At 39.9% G+C, this 20,255-nt stretch overlaps 1 pseudogene; it reads left to right on the top strand.

Moving 5' to 3' along the window:
- Positions 1–17,884: 17,884 nt before the first annotated feature.
- On the top strand, positions 17,885–19,427 carry LOC112919683 (ATP-dependent 6-phosphofructokinase, muscle type pseudogene; annotated as a pseudogene).
- Positions 19,428–20,255: the final 828 nt, after the last annotated feature.

The raw sequence follows: 20,255 nt of genomic DNA, 5'->3' as shown, positions 1-20,255 counted from the left end.
CTCGCTCTGTTTCTCAAATAAATAAATAAAATCTTTTTTTTTTTAAAAAGACAAAATATAAGATTGTTTAAGGAGGAGTTTAATTATGGAAAATCTGTTTTCTACAAATTACATTCTTGTAATAAATGGTCCACTACGCTATCTTTTTGAAAGGAATTATAAAAAAAAAAAAAATAGTAGACTCACCAAATAAATTCACTTCAACATTAGCAACTTTGAGAATTGTGGTTTTGACTATTTTTAGAACTATCACCAGTCTAAGATCTATAATGATTTAAAGTTTTGCTAAAGCAAGCATTTGAATCAAACTTTGTTGAGGGACTAAGGTACAGCAATTCACTTAGCTTGTATAGACCATGAGACTCGGTGAAGCTTTATTCTCTGTTTGTTTTCACATGTACAGATCTGTTAATGTAATTAAACAAGGAAGAAATTGGACTGAAGTGGCTCTGATGCTTTGGTGGTCTACATAAGCAAATCAAAACTTAAGGGCAGAGTCAATGCACTCCAATTCAAGAAAATGAAACCTAAGAACAACCAGCCACAAACAGACAACCAGGCTTTCCCAAATAAAAAAACCACCTAAGTTTTAGTTTTAGTAATTTCCTTGCTTTGCTTCCCCTAGCTACTCTTAGTGGAGTGCTCCTAGCCACTTTTGGTTGGTACTGCCCAATTCAAATTGATCATATTCAAATAAATTTTTTAAAAGTTAATATGCCTCAATTTACCTTTTAGTATCCTCAACACAGAACTGAAGTCCTTTGAAGTCACTTAAAGTTTTCTAATAAAAATGAGGAGTACAAAAGACATGGACTTATTACTCAAGAAAAATCAAATTCTATAGCATAACTTCAGTTTTAATTTAGGCACTACCACTATTTGTCTACAAACAGATTTTACCTTTTGATTCACAATCATCCAATAATTAAACAAAGATTGACTGAATGAATATTGTATATAGAAGAACATTCAGTAGATTAATCTCTGTCGTCATGAAATTTTAACTGGAGCCCCAAAGTTAAAAATAGGCAATAAGTACCCTACTAATCTAAAAAGAAGAACAATCATTACCAAGGCCAGTCTTACTAAAAGCTCCTATCAGCCAATACTATCAATCCCTGTCACTAGAACAACCTACTCTCACTCATAGAAATGTTTACCAGGTACAAAATTTTTAGCCTCAGCAGTGACACAGGAGTAAAAGAAAGTCACTGAGAAAGTTCTAAGAAGAAATTAGCACGTTTAAGGAATTGCAAATTTTGAGATTGATATCTGCTTCTCACCTGGTGAATTTGGAAGGGAGAAAGTAATCAACACATGCCAACTATAGCAAAGAAAGGAAGGGAAGCAGCAATTGGGCAAACTACACGCCTAGGGTTTTACATGGCAAAAGATGTTATATTTCCTATAAGCCAAGTGGATGCCATCAAAGGAAGTTGTGTTTATGCATGGCCTCTTTGGGTGAGCAGATTCCAGAAGAGGCCCTTGCAGGGATTTAACTTTGGAGCAGGAATTGAAGGGAAAGCCACAAGAAATATGCCTGGAAGTACTTAGTTCCCATCAGAGAAATGGGTAGATACCCCACAGAAGGCTTCCAAAGAGCCCACAATGCACCCAGGGAGAGACACAGCTTGTGGGTACTCCAGGACTCCATGACAAAATTATACCACCAGACCCTTACCCACTCCTGTGCTCCTTTTATCTTTCTTCCCTGCTCTCCATCCAACCCCGGAAGAAGCAGTAGCAGCACCAGAATTAGAGATGGAGTGACAGGGCCAGGATGAACAGTGAAATAATATGCCAGTCTCCCTTCCTCACCCAGATGCCCATGCCACAAGCCAGGCTGAGCAAGAAGAAATGGACAAGTTTTGGATTGGATCTGAAATGAAAGTTCTAGTGTGTGCCAGACCAGGCTTTCTAAAAATTAGTGTTTTTTTTTTCAGTACTGAAAAATTAGTGTTCTTATAACTGAACAATCAAAAAAAACTTTTAAACTGAAAACATTTTTTTAAAAATCTATGCAATTTACCCACAGTGACAGGGGACAAGGAAGGAAAAGCATAGTAAATGGCAGCAGCTGAAAGAAACAAAGTCTATTCAATAAACCCATTATTTGTGCAAAATGCTTTGCTGGACGTAGCAGGAAATAGGAGATAAACATGATATGGCTGGAGTCTTTGAAAATCTAACAGTCTGGTAAGAAAGGTGAGACATATTCACCAATAACTTCAATACAGCAAAGAAAATATATGAGCTATGAGATAAAGGCACAGTGCCATTGCACTGCTGATTCTGTCTCTCCCCCTATGATTTTGATTCCAACTCTCTCTCTTCTGTCCAAACCTCTAAAGAAAAAAAAAAAAAACAAAAAAACTCTATCTTAGGCAGAGAAAATGAGGTGAAAGACAAAATAATTAATTGCTTGTTTATTTGTTATAAAAGATTTTGGCAGAGAGCTTTACAAATTAGACTAAGATCAGTTTTAAATTTTAATTATCTTTCACTTAGCCATATAAATCTAGCCCTTGTCACCACCAATAATCGCGTGTGAAAGAGAACTAAATACTATAACCATTTGAAAGGCAGAGGTGGGAAGCAAAATCACTACCATTTACAAGTAACAATAGTGTGAATACTTACAAAACCTAAGAAAATCAATTGAAAAAAAATGGTACATCAGTTTGAGAGTTCGGTAAAGTAGCTAGATATTAAAAAAAAAAATTTGTATTTCTGGTGTCTTAACAATAAACATCTGGTGAGCACAGTGTTTCCCCTTATCCACAGGGGACGCATTCCAGGACCCCCTGTGGGTGCCTGAAAGCACAGAGTGCCAAACCCTATGTATCCTTGGGGGGGGGGGGGGGGTCCTGCACGGAGGTACAGTCCAATTGCTAAATTAGGCTCAGTAAGAGATGAACAGCAACTAGTAGTAAAAGATAATAATTATAACAATACACTCTAAGTCCTGTCCTGTGCTCTCTCTAAACACGCTGCGGTACTCACCCTCCGGCGCCGCCGGGAGCGGGTAGCGCGCCCAGGCCCGAGGGCAGCCCCGGGCACGGGCACAGGCCCCGGCCGGGTTTCCGCAGGTTGGTCAGACTCCTCTGCTGCCTGCCACGGTTGACGGCGGGCAACCGAAACTGCGGAAGGCAAACTGGAGCTGTGCAGAAGGGGAGACCACCAAGTCAGGAAAGAAAAAAAAAAAAAAAAAAGGCCCCTACTGGTTGAGGTCACAGAGAAGAGACCCCCACTGGTCGAGCCTCGCCGGGCCTGGGCAGTCTCCTGGCCGCACCGCTCCGCCTGGCCTCGGGCTCTGCGCTCTGCCCATCATTCCCATGGTGGGGACTGTTGCCAAGGATGCAGCCTTGACAGAGTCCTGCGTTGCTCAGACCATCTGTACAGTATACGTGACTGAAGCCCTGGTTCAGGCCTCTGTATAAACATTTATGGTTCTGGCAGGGGGGTGCAGAGATCTGTTGGTCCTGCTGCCACCCAAAACAAGCCTCGCAAGTTCCCTTGCACATTAAAGCTGCACCACTCGACTGGGGCCGGCTGCCTCTTGCCTTTGTCCCTCCTCGCCTTCTGTACACAGGGACCAGTTTACAAACCAACACATAACGGTGACCCAAAGTATAAAATATCTAGGAATCGCACTAATAAAAACCGCTGGACCTCTTTTTTTGAAGTCTATATTTTTATTGAGACAATATTTTAAAAGCATTGGGCTGTTTTCCTGATAGCTATTTTGTGTGCCATTTAATCTGGAACCAACAGACTTTGTTACAACAAGATGCATGACATATGCTAAGACATGATCCAATCAATGGGGGGGATGCATAAAACATGTTAGTTCACACACATAGGTACTGCTGCCTGTAGTTTTCCTACAGTTTATAACTGCATAACACAAGAATTCTGTGAAAAACTATTTTTCGCGATTACCATCAAAAAATATATATATATCTCATGGTGTGTTTATAATTTTTTTAAAGATTTTATTTATTTATTCATGAGAGACACAGAGAGAAAGAGAGGCAGAGACACAGGCAGAGGGAGAAGCAGGCTTCACCAGGGAGCCCGACTCGGGACTCGATCCCAGGTCTCTAGGATCACGCCCTGGGCCAAAGGCAGGCGCTAAACTGCTGAGCCACCCAGGCGTCCCCATGTGTTTATAATTGTAAGCACTGTATTATTGAATACGTTTCTGATAAGGGAGAACTTCCACTTTGGGCATTGATGAGTACCAGACTCTCACTTAGATTTTTACATAACCAATGATTGGAAGAATTTCCGTAAACTGACCTCTGGTTCTGCACATTTTAACTTTTCTTTCTCCCTCACTACCCACATACTTTCAGATGCAGGATCTGTTTAAGATGTGTTCTGACATCATACGACATATGATCTCTTGGTGATGTTCCCATCACCAAGTATATCTACGTAATTGGCTATAGGAGTATCCCTGGAATCCTTTCCTATCCCAAGACTGCCAAGAATAACTTAATTCTGCATGCAGGTTATTCTGAATCTCAACATGTATCCTACTAAAATTCAGACTAAATAATTTCCCAATTCAACTTCCCTATAGCCAGGTATCAAAAGTACCTCAGGGACAGTGTAATGGAAAGGCAGTCTCAGTCGAACAATGAAGGGATTTGGAATTTTAAACTGATGGAGTTTTAAATATCTTACTGTTCCCTGGTATCATAACTATTTCTGGATGAGTAAAAACAGAATTTTCCTTCCTGCACATATTCACCTTCTTTTCCTGACTTCTCCTATGCTTGGAAGAGAAGGCAAGGGAATGGTGGTATTTGTCTTGGCCCCATTCTGTTCTTGCTGAGCTAGACTGTTGTTAGGCTCTTAGTTACAGCAACTTTTACACCACAGTGTGGATCATTCTATTTTCTCAAGTGACTTTTCCACCTACTCAATAAAAGTAGCTTGTCTCTTCTCAATGTAGTAAAATTTTAAAAGCTCTGATCTTTTCTTGCCTGATCTTGGCACCCTCCAATCTGAATACAAGAAACAGAATACCATTCTGGTTGTCTTCATGGTAACTACTACTGTTTCTAAAACCAAAATCAGAGCAGATACACATCTTAGGAGGCTGGGCTTCCTTCAGTCCCACAACCCATTTCTCCTGCTAAATAATCCTTAGAGCCTACAATGGAGAAAAGGGAGGATAAAAGCACAAAATGTATCTGGTTAGCAAAATTTTGGGGCAATGAAATTCCCAATTTTACTTTCTTTATACACTATTCTTGCAACCCAGGAAATCTCATCCATTTCTTTGGTTTCAAACCACCTATAACCCAATGATTCCAAATTCTGTATTAGAATTTCCTTCTAAGTTCAAGGTCTATTTACCCAATTCCCATGGAACAGTGTAACTTAGACACATGTCTTAAATGTAACTTATTATCCCTTTCAAATAATTACTTTGTTGTGTATTCCCTAAGAACAAAGGCATTCTCTACCATAACCAATTATCACAACCTAGAAAATAATATTGATTCAATGCTACTATGTAGTCTGCAGGAATTATTCATATTTTACCAATTATCTCAATAATACTCTTTATAGGGAAAAAAATCACTGATCAGGTATTACACATTACATTTAGCTGCCATGTCTCTTTAGTCTCATTTAATCTTTAGTCTCTGAAATAGTTCCTCAGTGCATTTCTTTTTTTCATTACCTTGACCATTTTTAATGAAGCGGGCAAGTTAATTTGAAGAAGGCCTCTCAAGCAGTATTAACATGGAAGTCGTGTTTTATCCACTTCAGAGCATCATATTAAGCAGCATACGATGTTTGCACCGTTACTGTAACATTAACCTTCATCACTTGGTTTCAACACCATAAATTTGCTATTTTACCTTTGTAGTTAGCAAGTGCTTTGTAGGAAGATACTATGAGATTATATAAATATCCTGTTGTTCATCAAACTTTTACCAACTAGTTGCACCATTTATTAATGATTCTTGCAGGAATCAATATTACCATGACATTTGCCAAATGGTGATTTTCTAATTTCATCATTCCTTCTATACATATCATTTGGCATTCTACTCTAATGAAGTTTTTCCTTTTTCCCATTTGTTTATATCAGTGTGGTCTCATGAATACCTGTTTTATTCAAGGGATTAAAAGTCATCATGATCATTTAAATGTTCAGATTGTCCCAGCAGGAGCTATAGAGTACTTATATACAATAATAAACCCCCAAAAATGGTATAGTGAGTGAGCCCTCATTAAATGTCCTGTCCAGGGATGATGCCTGGGTGGCTCAGAGGTTGAGCGTCTGCTTTTGGCTCAGGGCCTTATCCCGGACTCCTGGGATCGAGTCCTACATCAGGCTCCCTGCATGGAGCCTGCTTCTCCCTCTGTGTCTCTGCCTTTCTCTCTCTCTGTGTCTCTCATGAATAAATAAATAAAATATAAATAAATAAATAAATAAATAAATAAATACCCTGTCCAATCCCAGCTTTGAAAGAACTTATTGTGTGGACTGTATATCTGATATTCTTTCTTATATATGTCATTGGTGTGCATTCACAAAATTAATAATAAATCACATGCTAAATTTATTAAGAATTTACTGTGTTCTGGGCATATTGCTAAGCACTATCCATGTGCTACCTCATTTAATCTTTAAAAAAATTAACCCATAAAACAGATATTATTTTTATCATGCCTATTTTACAACTGGGGAAACTAAGCCTTATAGAGGTTAGACAACAGCCAAGAAATAGGAAAATGGGTTTGAACACAGGTCATCTGCCTCCAGAGCTTTTATCCTCTGAGCCATGCTTAGGTCTTAGATTCTTAAAGAGTAGACAGGAGGCACCCAAATGCCTACATCCTCGAAATTCCTTCTGAATTCAGAAGATCAGCCTAGTACAGTACTTGAGAGCACAGATACTAGAGTGAGGCTGCCTAGATTCTTTTTTTTTTTTTTTTTTAGGTCTCAACATATGCATTTTTTTATAAATTTATTTTTTATTGGCGTCCAATTTACCAACATACAGAATAACACCCAGTGCTCATCCCGTCAAGTGCCTCCCTCAGTGCCCATCACCCAGTCACCCCCACCCCCCGCCCACCTCCCCTCCCACCACCCCTAGATCGTTTCCCAGAGTTAGGAGTCTCTCATGTTCTGTCTCCCTTTCTGATATTTCCCACTCATTTTCTCTCCTTTCCCCTTTATTCCCTTTCACTATCTTTTATATTCCCCAAATGAATGAGACCATATAATGTTTGTCCTTCTCTGATTGACTTATTTCACTCAGCATAATACCCTCCAGTTCCATCCATGTCGAAGCAAATGGTGGGTATTTGTCGTTTCTAATGGCTGAGGAATATTCCATTGTATACATAGACCACATCTTCTTTATCCATTCATCTTTCGATGGACAGGCTGCCTAGATTCTAATTCACGTTCTTCCACTCATGAGCAGTATGACTTTACCTTCCATGAGTTTCAGTTTCTTTCCATCTAAAACAGAAGTAATAATAACACTTAACAGAAGTGTTTTAAGAATTGAAAGGGATCATGCAGGTAGAGCATTTGGCTTGGCAACTTGGCACATAGTAGGCACACAATAAATATGTTTAAAAAATACTAAGATGGTCACAGAAAATCTCTGCTTGCGATTTTTAATTTTAGCCACACCTTTGCTATGATTATCTCTTTGAAGTAGCTTTAAGTGTTTCTTCCAAGAAACAAAAAATATTTATTGCTGCCAAATGACTGCTATGTTTGACTTCAGAATTTCTGAGACCCTGAAAGCTTCTACACCAGTATCTTCAGATATTTTGCACCTAGTCCAAATCTGGCTTTCATTAGCCATTAAAATCAAAGGCAACTTTATATCAAAGAATAAAAGAGACTTTTCCTAAGCTTAGTCTCACATTAGCATTTGAGAGAACCTGCATCAGCAAAAATCTTTTTTTTAATCAACCTAAACCTCTGACTAAATTAATAAGTGTTGAGTTTGACCTTTAAAATGCTAAAAAATACAGTTCCCAGTATAATTCTTGTTCATCCCTGGACCGAACCATTCTCATAGTAAATTATGGCATTAACAGCTGGCTACCAATGAAGTCAACTATTAATTGTATGTTCACTGCACTGCCTGATATAAATCAATATGAGTAATGAGCAACTGTCCTCAGTCTATAGATACACAGATCCTACATTGCAGAATAATTTAAGGTTGGCTGTCAACCTTCTCAGACTAGATGTCATTTGGTCTTTGCTAAAGATACAGCAAAAACTAATACACATTGAAAACCACGTAATCTGTCTCTGCAGCAAACTTCTAGTCATCCCTATAAAAATGACAACAGAAATTATTCTGATAGCACATTAAAATAAATAATTTCTACACTTTTAAAAATCCCCAAGACCTTTAAAGAATAGGACTCAGGGTGTCACTACTTTCTGATCTGAAAGTCTCAAAATTCCCTCTCTGTCCATGTCTATCTTTCCCACTCCCTCCTTTCTACCAAACCTGCTCTTCATCTTCATAAAGGCCACCAGCCTCTCTGTTTTCTGACTTCCCATTACTATCTAGCTTCTTTTGTCTCTCTACCCTGTTTCAATTCCATGGGCACTAAGGGGTGGTGACACTTTCATTATATGGTTGACTCTTACCACTTTGGGAATTGCTTACACTAGGCCACCCCATTGTTCCTCATCTCTGACTCCTGGATGGCAGAGTATTGCCAGGGAATGTAAGAAAATGACACTGACAAGTCTATCATACACCATCTTGTCTAACTTTGATAGGCTCTCTACACAGTTCAATAATACTTAAGTGCCAGGCTTACAAAATGGCTTCTGTAAAGCACTCTCAGAATATTTGACCAGTATTTGGTGTGGTTGGTGGACTCCATGGCTATTTAAGCTTGAAAACCACTGGTTGAAATGAGGTTAAGCTCTTTTCTGCAGAACTTAATAGAGCCAGGCATGCATTGAGGATTTCCAGAGAGGGATTACATATGAACCATTTCTCAAAATTTCTGCCTAAGGAACCACTTTTTCACATTACAACCATATCTCTATATACTGTGAAACAAGTTGGTGATATATTAATTCATTTCTTACTAACTCCTAACACAGCTGTTCTGAACCATGTTTTTTATTTTTTTATTGGAGTTCGATTTTCCAACATATAGCATAACACCCAGTGCTCATCCTGTCAAGTGCCCCCCTCAGTGCCCGTCACCCAGTCAACCCATCCCCCCCCGCCCACCTCCCCTTCCACTACCCCTTGTTTGTTTCCCAGAGTTAGGAGTCTCTCATGTTCTGTCTCCCTTTCTGATATTTCCCACTCATTTTCTCTCCTTTCCCTTTATTCCCTTTCACTATTTTTTATATTCCCCAAATGAATGAGACCATATAATGTTTTCCTTCTCCGATTGACTTACTTCACTCAGCATAATACCCTCCAGTTCCAACTACATCGAAGCAAATGAGTATTCGTCCTTTCTAATGGCTGAGTAATATTCCATTGTATACATAAACCACATCTTCTTTATCCATTCATCTGTCGATGGACACCGAGGCTCCTTCCACAGTTTGGCTATTGTGGACATTGCTGCTAGAAACATCGGGGTGCAGGTGTCCTGGCGTTTCATTGCATCAGTATCTTTGGGGTAAATCCCCAGCAGTACAATTGCTGGGTTGTAGGGTAGCTCTATTTTTAACTCTTTGAGGAACCTCCACACAGTTTTCCAGAGTGGCTGTAGCGGTTCACATTCCCACCAACAGTGCAAGAGGGTTCCCCTTTCTCCACATCCTCTCCAACACTTGGTGTTTCCTGTCTTGTTAATTTTCACTATTCTCACTGGTGTGAGGTGGTATCTCAAGGTGATTTTGATTTGTATTTCCCTGTTGGCAAGTGATGTGGAGCCTTTTCTCATGTGCTTGTTGACCATGTGTATGTCTTCCTCTGTGAAATTTCTGTTCATGTCTTTTGCCCATTTCATGATTGGATTGTTTGTTTCTTTGGTGTTCAGTTTAGTAAGTTCTTTATAGATCTTGGATACTAGCCCTTTGTCTGATACATCATTTGCAAATATCTTCTCCCATTCTGTAGGTTGTCTGTTAGTTTTGTTGACTGTTTCTTTTCCTGTGCAGAAGATTTTTATCTTGATTAAGTCCCAATAATTCATTTTTGCTTTTGTTTCCCTTGCCTTCATAGATGTATCTTGCAAGAAGTTGCCATGGCCAAGTTCCAAAAGGGTGCTGCCTGTGTTCTCCTCTAGGATTTTGATGGATTCTTGTGTCACATTTAGATCTTTCATCCATTTTGAGTTTATCTTTGTGTATGGTGTAAGAGAGTGGTCTAGTTTCATTCTTCTGCACGTGGCTGTCCAATTTCCCCAGCACCATTTATTGAAGAGACTGTCCTTTTTCCAGTGGATAGTCTTTCCTGTTCTGTCGAATATTAGTTGACCATAGAGTTGAGGGCCCATTTCTGGGTTCTCTGTTCTGTTCCATTGATCTGTGGGTCTGTTTTTGTGCCAGTACCACATTATCTTGATGATCACAGCTTTGTAGTACAACCTAAAATCCGGCATTGTGATGCCCCTGGCTCTGGTTTTCTTTTTCAGTATTCCCCTGGCTATTCGGGTCTTTTCTGATTCCACACAAATCTTAAGATCATTTGTTCCAACTCTCTGAAGAAAGTCCATGGTATTTTGATAGGGATCCCATTAAATGTGTAAATTGCCCTGGGTAGCATTGACATTTTCACAATATTAATTCTTCCAATCCATGAGCGTGGAATATTTTTCCATCTCTTTGTGTCTTTCTCAATTTCTTTCAGAAGTGTTCTATAGTTTTTTCTTCTTTGGTTAGGTTTATTCCCAGGTATCTTATGCTTTTGGGTGCAATTTTAAATGGGATTGACTCCTTAATTTCTCTTTCTTCAGTCTCATTGTTAGTGTATAGAAATGCCACTGACTTCTGGGCATTGACTTTGTATCCTGCCACACTGCCAAATTGCTGTATGAGTTCTAGCAATCTTGGGGTGGAGTCTTTTGGGTTTTCTATGTACAGTATCACATCATCTGCGAAGAGGGAGAGTTTGACTTCTTCTTTGCCAATTTGAATGCCTTTTATTTCTTTTTGTTTGTTCTTAACCATGTTAAATAGGTTCTGGCACTAATTCCAATATGGGGGCAGAGGGAAGTGGATGCCACACCAACAAGCAATTCTCAGATGCCCCCTGAGTGTCCTACAATTGAACTTAAATCCAATACTATCTACCTGGAGATAGCATCAGATCCCACAGGTTAAAAGTTCAGTCCTAACAAGACTGTCCATCTGCCCCCTCCCCCAACTATAGATGCCACTTGCAAAGACCTGGGCTTCTGACCAACTAGCTATAAATTGGAGGTTTCCATGACCTCCTCCTTCGGTTCTGCTAATTTGCAAAAGCATTTCACAGAACTCAGAGAATCAATTTACTTGCTAGATCACTGATCTGTTACAAAAAGATGTAACTCAGGAACAGCAGCTGGAAAAGATGCATAGGGCAAGGTGTGTGTGGTGAGGAATTGGAACTTCTAAGCCCTTTGCAAACAGGCAGCTCTCCCAGCATCTCCCAAAGCTCTTCAAAGCTCTTCAGACTCCCCTCTTTTGGGTGTTAATCCCAAAGATTCAGATGCAATGAAACGCCGGGACACCTGCACCCCGATGTTTCTAGCAGCAATGTCCACAATAGCCAAACTGTGGAAGGAGCCTTGGTGTCCATCGAAAGATGAATGGATAAAGAAGATGTGGTCTATGTATACAATGGAATATTACTCAGCCATTAGAGTTGACAAATACCCACCATTTGCTTCAACGTGGATGGAACTGGAGGGTATTATGCTGAGTGAAGTAAGTCAATCGGAGAAAGATAAACAGTGTATGTTCTCATTCATTTGGGGAATATAAAAGATAGTGAAAGGGAATACAGGGGAAAGGAGAGAAAATGAGTGGGAAATATCAGAAAGGGAGACAGAACATAAAGACTCCTAACTCTGGGAAACGAACTAGGGAGTGGAAGGGGAGGAGGGCGGGGGGTGGGGGTGAATGGGTGACAGGCACTGAGGGGGGCACTTGACAGGATGAGCACTGGGTGTTATTCTGTATGTTGGTAAATTGAACACCAATAAAAAATTAATTTATTAAAAAAAAAAGAAAAAAAAAGAAGCTTCATTACATAGGCATAGATTGGCTATTGGTTGTTCAATCTCCACACCCCCTCCCCTCCCAGAACGTTGGTGTGTGAGAGTGAAAGTTCCAACCCTCTAATCACATGGTTGTCCCTATGGCCAGCCAACCCTCTTTCTTACGTGCTTTCCAAAAGTCACTTCATCAACATAACCAGAGACATCTCATCGCTCTCCACACTTAAGAAATTCCAGAGGTTTTAGGAGATCTGTGCCTGAACCAACACAAGACCAAATACATTATTTATTATTTTAAATCACAATATCACACATGACCACTCTAAAAATTCTTGACCTCTTCTTGCTTACTGGGCTGTAACAAATGACTTAATTTACATAGAAGCTGAAGACTTCCTCACATGAACTCTTCAGCTTAGCTGCTTTTCCTATTCCATTCCTCTCTCTCTTTTCTCTGAAGCTGAAGAAGTGGTAGAGGTAGGTTCATGCTGACCTATCCCTTTATTGTACTTTAAGACTCTATCCCCTTTCCCCATCTGTAGAAACCTCCTTCATTAGCCACCTCACTTCCTTACACTTAAGATCTGTACCTACAACATGTCAACCCTCATCTGGCATAGTCAACTGGTCTTTGACAAAGGAACAAAGGCTATATACGAAGGAGAAACAGTCTTTTCAACAAATGGTGCTAGAACTGGACATCCACATGAAAAAAATGAATCCAGGCACAGACATTACACCTTTCACAAAATTAACTCAGAATGGATCACAGACTTAAATGTAAAATGTAAAACTTCTAGAAGATAGCATTGGAAAAAACCTAGATAACTTTGGTTGATACCAAATGATGATGATGAATTTTTAGATACAACATCAAAGTCATGATCAATGAAACAATTGATAAGCTGAGATTCATTAAAATTAAAAATGCTCTGTGAGAGACGATGTCAAGAGAATGAGAAGGAAAGTTGTAGACTGGGAGAAAATACTTGCAAAGAATCCATCTGATAAAAGACTGTTATCAAAAATATACAAAGAATTCGGGCAGCCCAGGTAGCTCAGTGGTTTAGTGCCGCCTTCCGCCCAGGGCGTGATCCTGGAATCCTGGGATCGAGTCCCATGTTAGGCTCCCTGCGTGGAGCCTGCTTCACCCTCTGCCTGTCTCTCTGTCTCTCTCTGTGTCTCTCATGAATAAATAAATAGTCTTTTTTAAAAAGTTTAAAATATATATAATATATATATAAATAAATATATATAAATATATAAATAAAAATATATATACACACACAAAGAATTCTTAAAACTCAGTAAGAAAACAACTGGATGAAAAAATGGGGCAAAAACCTTAATAGACGCTAAGATATACAGATGGTAAATAAGCATATGAAAAGATGCTCCACGTCATATGTCATCAGTGAAATACAAATTGGAACAACAATGACATACTACTACACATCTATCAGAATGGCCAAAATCCAGAACACTGACATCAAATCCTAACAAAGATGTGTAATAGGCACTCTTCATTCATTTCTGGTAGGAATGCATAATGGTACAGCCACTTTGGAAAACAGTCTAACTGTTTCTTATGAAATTAAATGTACTCTTATTATAAGATCCAGGAATTGCACTTTTTCGTATTTGTCCAAAGGAGTTGAAAACTTACGTCCACACAAAAACCTGCACACGATATTTACAGCAGCTTTATTCGTTACTGCCAAAGTATGGAAGCAACCAAGATGTCTTTTGGTTGGTGAAAGCATAAATGTATTATGGTATATCCAGACAATAGAATATTATTCAGTGTCAAAAAGAATGAGGTATCAAGCCATGAAAAGACATGGAGGAAACGTAAATACATATTACTAAGTGAAAGAAGTCGATCTGAAAAGGCTATGGTTGCAATTATGTCATTCTGGAAAAAAAAAAAACTGTGGAGACAGTGAAAGGATGAGTGGTTTCTAGGAGTTGGGATGGAGGGAGGGGTGGATAGGTAGAGCACAGAGGATTTTTAGGTCATTGAAAACATTTAGACAATTTGCCAACTTGCCCTAGTCACCAGGCTTCTCCTCCAGCAACACACAATGATGCCTTCAGGTATACTGCCCACCAGGAGCACATTGCCTATGTTAAGCTGGTTCTTCTTGCCACAGTACAGGAATTGGCCAGTGTGGATGCCCTTGGTGGCAATGAATAGCTCCCTCCACTTCTTAAATCAGCATGAATCCCAGAAGACTACCTCTGTGAGGGGCACACCCCAGCCTGGGTCATGGATGATGTTCTTCATGATGCCCTTGATGTAGCTCTACTGCTCTGTGAAGTCTACAGTGTGAAGATGGGCAGCGCCTTGCTGTCCTTCACATGGGTGTGGAACACTGAGCCGGCACCCTTTCTCTACCTCAGAATTATGTAGCTCATGGTGGTAGTCTACTGCCAAGTGCAGTTGGAAGAGCTCTAGTAAATTCTGAAATTAGGTAGTCTCAGTCCTTTGACTTTCTTCTTCTGCTTCATTATTGTGTCAGCTATCTGGATTTCTTGTCTCTCTATATAAATTTTAGAATCAGTCTGCCAATATCCATAAAGTAATTTGCTGGGAATCTGACTGGAGTTGCATTGAATCTATAGATCTAGTTGGATGAAACTGATGCCATCATAATATTGAGTCTTACTATCCATGAACATGAAAATGTATCTTCATTTATTTAATTCTTTGGTTTTGTTCATCAGAGTTTAGTAATTTTCCACATAAAAATCCTGTGAACATTTTGTTAGATTTACACCAAAGTATTTCATTCTTTGGGTACTAAAGTAAATGGCATTATGCTTTTCATTTCAAACTCCATTTGTTCATTGCTAATATATGGGAAGCAATTGACTTTCACATATTAATCTTGTATTCTGCAACCTTCCTATAACCACTTACCCCAGTTTTTTTAATAATTCTTTCAAATTCTCTACACAGATGATCATGTCATCTATAAAGAGTTTTATTTCTTCCTTCCTAATCTGTGTATCTTTTTTTCCTTTGCTTGTCTTATTGCATTAGCTAGAACTTTCAGTATGGTGTTAAAAGGAGTGGTAGGAGGAAATATCCTCTCTTCGTACATGATATTAGTGGGAAAACTTCCGATTTTTCATTGCTAAGTATGACACAAACTGTTGATTTTTTGTAGATATCCTTTATCGAGTCGAGGAAGTTCCCGTCTCTTCCTAGGTTGCTGAGAGTTTTTATCATGAAAGAGTGCTATATTTTGTCAAATGCTTTTTCTGTATCCACCGGTGTGATCATTCAGTTTTTCTTTTCTAGCCTCTCGATGTGATAGATTACATTAGTTGGTTTTTGAATGTTGAATCAGCCTTGCATACCTGGGATGGATCCCACTTGGTTATGGTGTATATATGTGGTCTTTTTTGTTGTTGTTGTTGTTTTAGCTTTGTTTTACTATACATAATGTGATCTATTTCTCTAGTTGCTCTTAAAGTTTGCTTTTTGATATTGGTTCTCAACATTTTATTTTATCTTATTTTAGAGAGAGAGAAAGAACATGAGCAGGTAGGAGAGGGAGAGAGACTTTTAGGCAGACTCTGCTGATTATGGAGCCCAACATAGGGCTCCATCTCACAACCCTGAGATCACAACCTGGGCTAATACCAAGAGTCAGATGATCAACTGACTGTGCCACCCAGGCGCCCCAGTTTTCAGCATTTTAATTATAATATGCCTTGATATTGTTTTCTTAATATTTATTTTACTTGACATTCATTGACTTTGTTATATCTGTAGGTCTATACATTTTCTCAAGTTTGGAAAATTCTTTATCATTACTTTTCCAAATTTTATCTTCTGCTCCATTATCTTTTTTTCTATTTCTAGGTTCTCAAGGTCACTAATTTTTCATATGCAGCACCGAAGCTCCTATTAGACCTATCCTACAATTGTTTTATTTTATTTTTTTAATTATGTATTTATTAGAGAGAGGGAGAACTCAAGCAGTGGAGAGGAACAGAGGGAGAAGGAGAGGCAGACTCCCTACTGAGCAGGGAGCCCAAATTGGGGCTCAATCCCAGGGCCTCGAGATCATAACCTGAGCTGAAGGCAGATTCTTAACCAACTGAGCCACCCAGGTGACCTGCACAGTTTTCATTTTAAATCTACAGTTGACGGGGCAGTCCCGGTGGCTCAGCGGTTTACACCACCTTCAGCCCAGGGCGTGATCTTGGAGACTGGGGATCAAGTCCCACGTCGGGTTCCTTGCGTGGAGCCTGCTTCTCCCTCTGCCTGTGTCTCTGCCCCTCTCTCTGTGTCTCTCATGAATAAATAAATAAAATCTTTTAAAAAAATCTACAGTTGAACATTGAACAATGCTGGGGGTAGAAGAGTATCAATGTCCTACACAGTTGAAAATCCACATATAACATTTGACTTCCAAGAAGCTTAACTATAATAGCCTACTGTTGACCAGAAGTCTTACCAATAACACAGTCAGGTAAGACGTTTTGCATGTTATATGTATTTTATACTGAATTCTACAATAAAGTGGTTAGAGAAAAAAATGTTATTAAGTAATTATAAGGAAGAGAAAACTCACTGAAAAAAAAATCAACATATATGTGAATCCATGGAGTTCAAAATCTTGTTTTTCAAGGATCAGCTGTATTTTTTAAGGTCCAAAAGTTCCATTTGTTTTTATATCTTCCATTTCTGTCCTCATTGTGTTCATGTTTTTATTAAATTCTTAAAAATATTTATATTAGCTATGTTAAAGTTCCTGTCTGCTAGTTCCATTATCCCTGTCATTTCTAACTCTGCTCCTGTTGACTGATCTTTTATTCATGGTTATGGTCACACATGTTTTCTTACATACCTAGTAATTTTGATGCTGGACATTGTGGATATTAAACTGTTAAGTGCTGGTTGCTTTTGTTTTTGAAATTTGTCTTAATAATCAGATAAATTATAGCTCAGTCCCTTCAAGATTTTTTGTTTAAACTTTGTTAGGGCAAGTTTAGGAACTTTACTCTCAAACTAATTTAGCTTTGTTATTGAGGCATGACCCTTCTGATATTTCTATGAATTGCCCTATGAGTTCAATGAGATCTCTCTAGTCTGGCGAGATGAAATTTGGTCATCTCTCTGCCCTATGTGAGCTATTGAATTTATTTTATAGCCCTCTTGTGACACATATTCTTTTCCTAGCTTCATAAAGAAATGCACTGATAAGTATTCACTCAAAGACTTTAGAGCCCCCCTATGCAGGTTCAAGAAGCTTTCTTTCTTGTTCTGCATAGCTTTTTCTTCTATGGAACTCTGTTTTCAAATTCAAGATGCTTAAGCCCCTCAATCTCTATCGCCTCAAATCAGTTAAGTGTAATGTGCTTTCCTTGAGTTCCTCCTCCCTCTGCCATTGTTTAAAAACTGCCTCTAGAGATACAGCATTCATAGGTCTTATATTTTTCTAAGGGACCAGAGTCCTGGATGGCCTGTTGTCTCGATTCTGCAATTTTTTAGTTGTTTATGGGGGGAGGGCAAGTTCCATACCATGGCAAGTCCTGTCGTGTCCAGAGCACATGTCTAAAAGGTTTTGCTCTGTTAAATTTGAATAAATAGGTCCTTTCATCAATTAGTGTATCTTTTCCAAACTGTTTAATATTCTCAATATATCTTTAGATAAATATGTGCATAAAAGAAAGGATGGGTATGGAAGCAGTGATGGCACTCTTGGTGGGGACCCCGGACACCCCGGCCTGCGTGGTGAGCCTCTCTGGTAACCAGGCTGTGCGCTGCTCCTCATGGAGTGTGTGCAGGTGACCAAGGATGTGACCAAGGCCGTGAACGCAGGAAATTCGATGAAGCCATGAAGCTGAGAGGCCGGAGCTTCATGAACAACTGGGAGGCGTCCAAGCTTCTGGCTCACATCAGACCTCCCGTCTCGAAGACATCGGCTAGCATGCACACGGTGGCCGTGATGAACGTGGATGCCCCAGCCGCAGGCATGAATGCTGCCGTCCGCTCCACCGTGAGAATTGGCCTCATCCAGGGCAACCGGGTGTTGCTTGTGCATGATGGCTTCGAGGGCCTGGCCAAGGGTCAGATCGAGGAGGCTGGCTGGAGCTATGTGGGGGGCTGGACTGGCCAAGGCGGTTCCAAACTTGGGACTAAGAGGACTCTGCCCAAGAAGAGTTTTGAGCAGATCAGTGCCAACATCACTAAGTTTAACATTCAGGGCCTGATCATCATCGGGGGCTTTGAGGCTTACACTGGGGGCCTGGAGCTGATGGAGGGCAGGAAGCAGTTTGACGAGCTGTGCATCCCGTTAGTGCTCATCCCTGCTATGGTGTCCAACAACGTCCCTGGCTCGGACTTCAGCGTGGGCACTGACACAGCCCTCTACACTATCTGCACAACCTGTGACCGCATCAAGCAGTCAGCAGCAGGCACCAAGCGGCGGGTGTTCATCATTGAAACTATGGGTGGCCACTGCGGCTACCTGGCCGCTGGGGCGGCTGCCTACATTTTTGAGGAGCCCTTCAGCATTCAGGACCTGCAGGCAAATGTTGAACATCTGGTGCAAATGATGAAAACAACTGTGAAGAGGGGCCTGGTGTTAAGGAATGAGAAGTGCAATGAGAACTCTACCATGGACTTCATTCTCAACCTGTACTCTGAGGAGGGGAAGGGCATCTTCGACAGCAGGAAGAATGTGCTCGGCCACATGCAGCAGGGTGGGAGCCCAACTCCGTTTGACAAGAATTTTGCCACTAAAATGGGCACCAAGGCTATGAACTGGATGTCTGGGAAAATCAAAGAGACTTACCGTAATGGGAGGATCTTTGCCAATACACCAGACTCGGGCTGTGTTCTGGGGATGCGTAAGAGGGCTCTGGTCTTTCAACCAGTGACTGAGCTGAAGGACCAGACAGATTTTGATCACCACATCCCCAAGGAACAGTGGTGGCTGAAGCTGAGGCCCATCCTCAAAATCCTAGCCAAGTACGAGATTGACTTGGACACCACAGAACATGCCCACCTGGCGCACATCAGTCGGAAGCGATCTGGAGAAACTTCTATCCAACCCTCTTTGGAGTGAGGGTCATGGATTGTCTGATCATGGTCAGCTCACCCCCTGATAGATCCAAGTCCATGTATCCCCAAGTATTTTAGCTCATTTTTCTTTAGGTTTCCTTTTATTCTGCAACTGTAGCCATGACCAGCTCTGGCCAGGGAGCTGGGGCAGTGGGCAGTGAGTAGAGGCTCCTTTTAGGCGGAATTTATCAACTTCTACCCCAGCTTCATCTGTCACACAAGACTGGGCTCCTCTAGTGCTACTGCTAGATTTCAGTTACTCGGTTATTTATAAGCTTTATTTATTTATTTGTGATAACAAAGTCTTTGTTCCTCTATTACTTTTACTGCAGTGACAAACAATGGCTACACTAATAAATGCCAACTGGTCACTGTGAAAAAAAAAAAAAGAAAGAAAGCAAGCAGCACTTAAAGATCTGTAGAAGTTCCTTACAATGGATCTAATATGGTTTTCCTGTCACAATCATGAATGCAAAAAGCAGGTCAAAACAATTTTTGTAACACTATCCTCTCTCGATTGCAAAGGAAAGTTATTGGCTGTCCTTACCTGGAGATTCAAAAACCCTGAACTCTAATCACCTTTCTTAGTTACTGATTAGCTTTCTGTGTCTATTTTATCCGATAACAGGGACCGAAGGAACTAAAATTGATGGTTAAAGGTATATACACATAGGAAGATGGGAATTTCAGATATATTTAATATGGATTTAAGCCTCTAATATTTGCTTTCAACTAGGTCAGACAGGTAACCTAGAAGGTTGAAGGGACATAGTGGGGAATGAGGCAAATTGTGTAACACATGGCCCATCTGAAGAGTTCCGGTAGACTAATGACATGCGGGATGCAAAGCAAAAGTTTTCAGCTCTTCTAATTAGTTAAGAGAAGATAAAGATCTCAGAAATGTAAATATTTTGTATTAAATCCCCTAACATATAAATTTTGGAAATTAATTCAAAATTTAAAAATATTATTAAAAATA

The sequence above is a fragment of the Vulpes vulpes genome, chromosome 4 (genome assembly GCF_048418805.1).
Source record: "Vulpes vulpes isolate BD-2025 chromosome 4, VulVul3, whole genome shotgun sequence".
NCBI classification, from domain to species: Eukaryota; Metazoa; Chordata; class Mammalia; order Carnivora; family Canidae; genus Vulpes; species Vulpes vulpes.
This window is presented reverse-complemented; position numbering and strand designations above follow the sequence as displayed.